Raw genomic sequence first — 7,500 nt, forward strand, 5'->3', positions numbered from 1 at the left:
CGCCAGGCGCCCGAGGGCGCCCCGGGGATGGGCGGGGGGGGGCCTGCGGTATTGGTAAGCACCAGCGGGGGGGTTAAGGCACAGTGGGCCTCTGCGGCCGGGAACGGAGCCTGCCGCCTCGTGCTCACGGCGGCTCTGCCTCACCCGGGGACGGCGCGTGCTCCCGGCTCCGTGCTGCGTCCACCCTCCACTCGGGCGAGGAGGGAACGGGTGGGGCACCGCAGCGGCGACCGAGGGCCTCGGAAAGTCACGCCTTTTGAGTCGTCCGTTTTTTTTTTTTTCCGTTTCTCTTTTAAAGCTTCTCCGCCTCATCCCGCCTCACCGGAGCCAGGCTCCGGCGAGCGCGCGGGGCCTCGCGGGTACGCGCCGCGCACACCCGAGGCTTGCCTGGGCACCTAAAGCCCAACACACCCCCCGGTCTCCCTCTGTAGAGGGGTCCGCGCTCTAGGGCGGCCCGCGGGGGGGAGGAGGTACGACAGAGCCTAACAACGGACCGCCGGGGCCCAGCCGCGGCTACGCAGCCTGGGCCCCCACCTCGCAAGGGCGACTTCCCTCGGCACCGGCGGAAGCAACACGCGGGCCCTCCTCCTTCCGCTCTCGCTTGCCTCACGCGGGTCTCGGCAGGCACCGGGGCGGGCACGCACGCGCGCACCCCTCTCTCACCCCCGCCTTCTCGGGATCAGGCACGGCACCCTCCCGCGAGGCGTGCGTGCTCTAAAGGTCTTACCCCGCTCGACCCCCCTTCTTTTTTTTTTTTTTTTTCTCCACATCCTTTCTCTCCCTCTCGGCCGCACTCCTGTTTTTTATTTCTCTCGGCTCGAGGGGCGCACGCCCACACGCGTGAGCGGTGACCGGAAGGGTGGGCTGGGAACGGGGAAACGGCACCGCCACCCGGCCTCAGGCACCTGAGGGACGGCCTGGAGCGTTCCAGGGGCACCGCCAAAGGGCCACTCGAGGCGCACCGGCACCACCTGGGTGGGGCGCGCGGGTGCGTCGGACCAGAGAGCCCCCCCGCCGCGGGGGGCGGGGGAGGGCCCAACGCGAGGCAGAACACCAGGGCCACGAGCAGAGGCTGTCCTGCTCGGTCTCAGGACCCCGCCACCGCCGACGCTGGCCGCGAGGCCGCGAACGAGGGCAGATGAGCGAGGTCGGGCCGGATTCCGTGCCCCTGCCCCTCTGCGCACCACCGGCGGGTGGGGAGGAGGAGCGAGGGGCCCGCGCGCTGAGCGAGAAGAGCGGTCCCATTCGCCACGAATGTCCGTCCCTCGTCTTGGCGCGGCTCGGACCCGGCCCGGGAGAGCACGACAACACCACATCGATCGGGTCAGCCCAGGCACAAGCGAGGAGGAGAAGACCCCCCGCCTAAGGCTGCCAGGAGGCGGGCGAGGACAGCCCCGGAGAGGACCCGCTTCCTGCCTCGCCCGCCCCGGCTGCGGAAAGGTGGCCGCGAGGACCCCGCACACGGAGAACGCCTGACACGCGAGGCACGTGGGCCTGGGGGAGGGGGAGCGGGGCACACTCTGGCGAGCACCGCGGCCACCGCGGGTGCCTGCGACAAGGGGCACGCGGGTCAGAGGGCCCGCGGCGCCCGTGCCACGCCGCCCTCGGGCACTGGAGACCGGGGGGAGGCACCGCGGCTGGACATCTGGACGCGCGAGAGCCGGCGCACGGGCCCCAGGCGGGCGGCTCAAGCGGGGAGGAGCGGGGGAGGGCGTGGGCCGTCGGTGGACCGGCGTCTACGGACCCGTCCAGGTTTCCCATCTGCTCAGCGGGTGTCACCCAGCGAGGAGAGCGTGTCAGCACCAATCTGGTGGCCCAAATCGCCCGTTTTGGGCGAGAGAAAAGCCACGCCCCGCGGCGGGAGGGGCCCGCTCCCCACGGCGAGCCCCCGGAACTGCGGCCCGGCCATCGGTCCGTAGCGCGACCCCATGGCCCCCAGCGCCCCGCCCCCCCCCCGGAGCTCCCGGGATCCTCTGGTCGACCCGCGGGACGGGGTGACGGAGCTGGCCGGGGCCGCGCGGGCGCCCAGAGCCAGCCGCCTGCGCTGCGGCCAACGCGGGCCGGTCGGGGAACCCTCGGAGGGGGGACTTGGAAAAAATTCTCGGGCGGCGGGGCCCCTCCGAAGGTCCGGGCCCCGCGCGGGTCCGTGGCCGGGCCGGGGCGGGCCGGGGGCGGCAACCTCGGCCCGGGGACCCCCGGAGCGGGACTTTGAAAAAATTCTCCGACGGTCCGGACCCCACGCGGGACCGCGCCCGGGCCCGGGGCGCCCTCCGCGGGCCACCCCGGACCTACGCCGGAGGCCCCGGTGACGACCGGGCCGCGCGAAGGAAGGCGCGCGAACGGCCGGGGCGTGCCTTGTCCCGTTCTTCTGCCTGCGCCGTCTCGGTGCGGCCCGGTTCGGTCCAGCGCCGTCTAAAACACGGCACCCGGGAGCGCGGCGGCGGCGGCGGCGGCGGCGGCGGCGGCGGCGACGGCCACCGCCTCGGCCACATGAAGCTGCGGGCCCAATTCCGGAACGTGGCTCTGGCGCCGGCGCCCCACCGTGGCCGGGACGATCCCGCCGACGCCGCCGGCGTCCCGAGACGTCGCCTCGGCCAGCGCGGCCACAGCGCCTCCCATGTCGCCGGCGCCGGAGCTCCGGAGGAAAACGATGTCAAAGCGGCCGCCAGGTGGCGGCCGACAACCGGCGCGGGCGACAGCGGGACGGATCCGGATCGGCGGCCGGCGAGGGCGCGTCGCCGGGCGGCCGGACACCCGGTCCCGTCCCGGCTCCCCCCCCGCCCCCCTCCCCCGCCTCCCAGCGCCGCCGCCGAACACGTTTCTCGGCGCGGGGCGGCCGGAAGGCGTTGGGGCCGGCCACGGCGCGGGGTCGGTTGGGCCAAGGGGATCCACCCGGCCGGGCCCTTTCCCGCCTCGGCCAGGACGATCCTGCCGACGCCGCCGCCGGCGTCCGGGAACGTCGCCTCGGCCAGCGCGGCCACATCGCCTCCCGCGCGTGTCGCCGGCGCCGGAGCTCCGGGGGAAGACGATATCAAAGCGGCCGCCAGGTGGCGGCCGACAACCGGCGCGGAGTGCAGCGGGACGGATCCGGATCGGCGGCCGGCGAGGGCGCGTCGCCGGGCGGCCGGACGCCCGGCCCCGTCCCGGCTCCCCCCCGCCCCCCTCCCCCGCCTCCCAGCGCCGCCGCCGAACACGTTTCTCGGCGCGGGGCGGTCGGAAGACGGTGGGGCCGGCCACAGCGCGGGGTCGGTTGGGCCAAGGGGATCCGCCCGGCCGGGCCCTCCTCAGGTTCCGGAGGTGTGAGCAGGCTGTGTGGCTGGCTGCTTCTCCCTGACGGAACAGCAGTGGAACGACGGTACCAGCCCACTGCAGCAGCCGCTCTGGGAATGGTGCCTGAGGGCTCCCCGCGGGGCAGGGCCGGTAAACCCTCTCTGCCCCTGAAAGGTCTCTTCCTGCCGCTGCCCCTCAGTGCGTCGTCTAAGCCCGCCTTCGACGGTCAGGACTCCCCGCTCGTCCGTCGCAGACATACTCGTTCGCTTGTGTTTCCGGGTCTTTGTCGTCAAGAGAGCTAGGCGGAAGCGTCAGCCTATTCCACCACCTTGGCCCCATCTCCCAAAGTTCCGATCCAAGGGGGTCCGGCCCAGCCGGGCCATTTCGCCCCTCAGCCAGGAAGATCCCGTCTACCCCGCTGGAGCCCTGGAGCACCATGCCGGCCAGCCGGCGTGTCCCACTCGGGGGGGGCCCTGGGAGGGAGGGAGGGAGGGAGGGAGGGAGGGAGGGAGGGAGGGAGGGAGGGAGGGAGGGAGGACCCCGGGAGGACGCCGGGAGCCAGGCCGGGCTCGAGGAGACGGAGCGAAGGCCCCGGGCCGCCGTGGCCAGCGCGCGCCCGCCGGGACCGCTTCCCATCCCGTCGGCGCCGCAGAGCTCCGGAGGGGGACAGTATCGAAGCGGCCGCCGGGTGACGGCCGACGACCGGAGCGAAGGGCGGCGGGGGGGTGGAACCGGGTCCACCTGGGCCCCGGCCGGGGCTCGAGGGTGGCAGAGGGGACAGACTCCCCCGGGCCGCCGGGGAAACCTCTCGGGAGCGTCATGGGGCGCGCGCGCGCGCTCGCCCCCGAAAGGGCCGAACGGGGGGGGGCGCCCGAGGGGATGAGCGTCCACCGGGGGCGGGAGGGAGAAGAGAGCACGTCCCAAGCGTCGGACGGGCAGGTGTTCTCCGATCCGTATCCTTTGGACGGACGCGACAAACGGGACGGGATGAGACCGCCAGTCCCCGAAGTTTTCCTCCTCGTTCTTTGAGTGCCCGCGTGGCGCAGCAGGCAGACCGGGAGACGTTTTCCGCCGTCGTCCCTGTCGCCGAGCCAACGGTACGCGTGAGGCGGGTTGAACGGGCAAATTGCGTCGGGAGGGAGGGAGGGAGGGAGGGAGGGAGGGAGGGAGGGAGCCGTGCGTTTGCCGGCATCCGCGTCGCAAAAGAAAACCACGGCCGCCACCGAGAGCGTTCTTCCTCATCGCTTTCCATCCTCCCGCGACGCGGGCGGGCAAACGGGGGGCGGGGGGGAGGCCGGGAACGCCTTCCCAAAGCCGGTACGGACCGGCTCTGGGCCCCCCGGTCCGACTGGGGAGACATCTCACCGAGGGAGGCCCTCGAGGCTCTCGGGAGCGAGGCCGGACTTAGTGAGGTCCAGCGGAGGCGCGGCGGGCCAGCCGCGAACGCCCGCCCAGAGGCCCTCGGGCGGCTCGGCCCGAGCGAGTGCTCTCCGGGCTCGCGCGGGCGGACTCGGGAAGGTGGCGTCTCCGGGGCGGGGGGGGGGAGGGAGAGGGGTGAGTCGGCGTCTCGAGCATCGAGAGATCTCCGGCGGCTCCCGAATGCGGGCGGGCGGGCGGGCGGGCGGGCGTGTGTGCGTGAGTCGTGGGGGTGGGGGGTGGAGTGCCGGAGGGGGGTTGGGGGGTGGGAGGCCGAGAGCGGGGCGGTGGGGGGGTCGGAGGGTGGGGGCGGTGGGGGACCACGCGCCTCGGGCCCGGGGGGTGGGGTGCTGAGGTGGGCGGGGAGTTGGCAAACGTTCCGGGTGGCCTGGTGCGTGTGCGCGCGTGCCTGCGCGCGTGCGTGCGTCCGTTCGCGCGCGCGTCCCGGTGTGCGTGCCTGTGCGCGCGCGCGTCTGTGCGGGGGCGCGTCTTTGCGGGGGCGTGTGCGCGCGTGTCCGGGCGTGTGTGCCTGCGTGTGCGCGCGTGACTGCGGGCGTGCGCGTGCGCGTCTGCGGGCGTGCCCGTGTGCGTGCCCGCCTGCGTCTGTGGGGGCGCCTGCGCACGTGAGCGCGGGTCTGTGCGTGCGTCTGTGTGTGCGTCTGTGCGTGTCTGTATGGGTTTGAGTGCGCGTCTGCACGTGAGCGCGTGTCTGAGCGTGTGCGCCTGTGCCTGCGCCCGCGCGCGCCTGTGCCTGCGGGAGCGCGCGCGCGCTCAGGCGGACGGGCAGCCCCCCGTCGTCGCCCTCGGTCCGCCGAACGGGCGCCCCCTTGGCCGGATGGAGAGGCTTTTCTCCGCGCCCACGAGGGGAATCGCAACGGGAACCGTAAGGCCGCACGCCGGCGGCGCTAGCGCCGCCTGCCGACGAGGGCCGCCGCCGCCGATCCCCCCCCCCGGCCCGACCCCCAGCCCCCCAACTCGGCCCGCGGTGAGGGCCGGGGCCGTATTCGGCTGGAGGGGGGGGACGGTAAGGCCGAGGGCAGCGTCGCCGTTCCCGCGTTGCACGCGTCGCCGTGCCGCGAGCGTCTCCCGGGAAGCCAGAGGAGCGAGGTGTGTGAAGCCCGTGCCGCGCGCGCGCGGACCCGACCGGGGTGTTCCGGGACGACCGACCGACCGACCGACCGGCCGACCGGCCGACCGGCCGGCCGACCGGCCGACCGTCGTCGTGGAAAGCTCACGGCGGACTGGACATCTGACGGGCCCCTCCCTGTCCGAGCCGACCTCCCGAGGTACGTAGGAGGGGAAGGGTACGGTAGGCTGGTTCGGCTGGAAGCCATCCCACCCCCGGGAGGCGTCGATCGACGGGGAGGCGGGACCGGGAAGGCACCGGTTTCCAATCGGACGATGGCTGAACCTTGGGCGACGGGTACGCGGACTCCTCCGTCTTCGCCCGAGTTCGCGACTCTCTGCGGGGGGAGCTTTCCGGGAAGCGGGTGACGGGCGCGCGTGCCGTCGTCCCGTGAAGGCGCGCTACTACCAAGAGGCTCCGAACGCGGGCCGTCCTCGGGGGGCGGTTTATTTTTTCTCAGTCGGGGGGGACCCCCGCCACAGGGAGAGAAACACCCGAGTTGGAACGGTGCTCGGGTGGGGAGTAGGGCGTGGCGGTGAAGACTGACGTTCGTCATCGTCGTCGTTTCCGTTTAGATAGAGAACTGACTGCGGCGCCGCTGCCGTCGCGTGCCGTCGAGCGGCTCGGGACTCGGAGCGGCCCTAGGGGAGAGAGTCGAGCCGCCCCACGGGCTTCCCAAGGAGGAGCCGGCGGATCCGAACCGCCGACGATCTCGGTCGGCAGCCGAGCTCCGAGCCGCCGCCGCCGCGCCGCCGGGGCTCCGTCTTTGCACTCGGTCTCCGGTACGCGGCGAGTTGGTTTCGCCCGAGGGGCGGAACGGCTCTCGAAGAGGAAAACCCGGTTTCAGAAAAGGAAGGAGACAGGCAGAGGGAGGGGGAGGGGGAGGGGGTGGGCGGGAGGGGTGGGGGAGGGGAGGGGGATGGGGGCAGGGGAGGCGAGGGGGAGGGGAGGGGGAGGGGTGCGGGAGGGGAGGCGGTGGGGGGAGGGACGGGGAGGGGGAGGGGGGAGGGGAGGGGAGACGAGGGGAGGGGAGGGGGAGGGGGACGGGGGAGGGGGGAGGGACGGGAGGGGGAGGGGGAGGGGAGGGGAGGGGAGGGGAGGGGGAGACAGGCATACCTGGACGCCGAGCCAGCCCGGTGACGGCGTTAGGTAGAAGAAGGACGGTAGGCGCCCACGCGCTCACGCCCGTGGCTGCAGATACGGACACGCAGGCGCGTGCACGCGCCCGTGCGCGGGCGGGCGGTACGCACGTGCCTGCCCGTGCGTACCCGCGCGGGTACACGCGCGTAGGCGGGGGCGCGCCCACACGGGCGCGTCCGTGCGCGTGCGTACGCCTAGGGGTGTGCACGCGCGGGCGCCCGCCTCTACGTACCTGCCCGAGGGCGCGCGCGCGCGCGCCCGCGCCTGCACGCGCCTGCACCTTCGCACGGGCACCTGCGCGCGGACCTGCCCGCGCCCCCGCCTCTGCGTGGGATCGGCGAGAGCCGAAAGCGGTACCGCCGCCGCCGCGTTTTCAAGACCCTTTGGCTCACGCGCCCCCCCACCCCCTTCCGGCCACCTTCGGGGGGAAAGCTCAACTTCACGGACGGGCGGAGCGGATAGCCCTTCAGCTGCGCCTCCCTGAAATAGAACGGGAGGAGTCACGAGAGCCTTAGGAAACGGAGCGAGGCGACGAGAGGGTGCGTCGA

Source organism: Loxodonta africana, unplaced genomic scaffold, assembly GCF_030014295.1.
Source record: "Loxodonta africana isolate mLoxAfr1 unplaced genomic scaffold, mLoxAfr1.hap2 scaffold_410, whole genome shotgun sequence".
In the NCBI taxonomy this organism is placed as follows: Eukaryota; Metazoa; Chordata; class Mammalia; order Proboscidea; family Elephantidae; genus Loxodonta; species Loxodonta africana.